This window comes from Frankliniella occidentalis, unplaced genomic scaffold, assembly GCF_000697945.3.
Source record: "Frankliniella occidentalis isolate FOCC.00 unplaced genomic scaffold, Focc_3.1 Scaffold192, whole genome shotgun sequence".
NCBI lineage: Eukaryota > Metazoa > Arthropoda > Insecta > Thysanoptera > Thripidae > Frankliniella > Frankliniella occidentalis.
In genome coordinates this window covers 243,877-244,699 of record NW_026267318.1, presented here as the reverse complement: position 1 = coordinate 244,699, position 823 = coordinate 243,877, and the positions used below count along the sequence as shown (strand labels likewise).

The following is an 823-nucleotide window of genomic DNA, read 5'->3' as shown; positions in this document are numbered from 1 at the left end:
ATTCCTGGGGCAAAAAGTCTGTTTTCTCACTTTTGAAAAATAAGGAGAAATGTAAGTAGGGATGGGGAGTAGGCTGGAACTTGTGAGTTGGCACAAGCATCTATGAGATAAAAAGATTCAAATATTGTTTTAAAAAAAAATCAATAAAAAAATAAAAAACTACATTTATTTTTAAAATGTTTAATTTGGAAATAGCTCAAATGATGTCAACATGTATTTTGTTGAGAAAAATTGTAAAAGTGGCTGATACTAACTTTGATTTATGCTGAAAGTTTTGTGACTCATGGACTTTTACTTTTTAAGCTGTGGGGATTGCGCATTCTCTGACCATCCAACTTGTGCCAACTGAATCTCTTCGACATGGCTGGAATGGATGACTATGAATTACCTATGTTTCAGTTAACATTCTTTCATGTACAATAATAGCCCTCTGTCACAATATATGTATATTTATAAGTTCTAGTTGCTACGCTGACTTTTGGTTGTTTTGCTTTTCCCAAAAAATTAGACAATTACTTTATTCATAAATATGTTTTACCTTTACTCTCTGCTAATATGTAAAAGCTCAACTAGTCCAATAGACAATAGCATTCTATTGTTGCTCTGTTAATACATAGTACCTTGTAACACAAATATAATTAAAGTAACTGTCTAAAGTCTTTTTTTATGATCAGCATATTAGACTGGTTTTGGATAAGCAAAACAACCCAAAGTTAGCGAAACAATTAGATCTTTTAAATACACATATATGATGACAGAGAATACTTATGTTGTATAAAAGAATGTCAATTTAAGCATGGGTAGTTCATTTCCATCCATTCCA

At 31.0% G+C, this 823-nt stretch overlaps 1 protein-coding gene across 4 annotated transcripts in view; it reads left to right on the top strand.

Annotated features, from left to right (window-relative positions):
• LOC113212713 (gastric triacylglycerol lipase-like) overlaps nucleotides 1-823 on the top strand; it is a 27,860-nt gene that overhangs the window by 21,147 nt on the left and 5,890 nt on the right. The window lies entirely within an intron of this gene.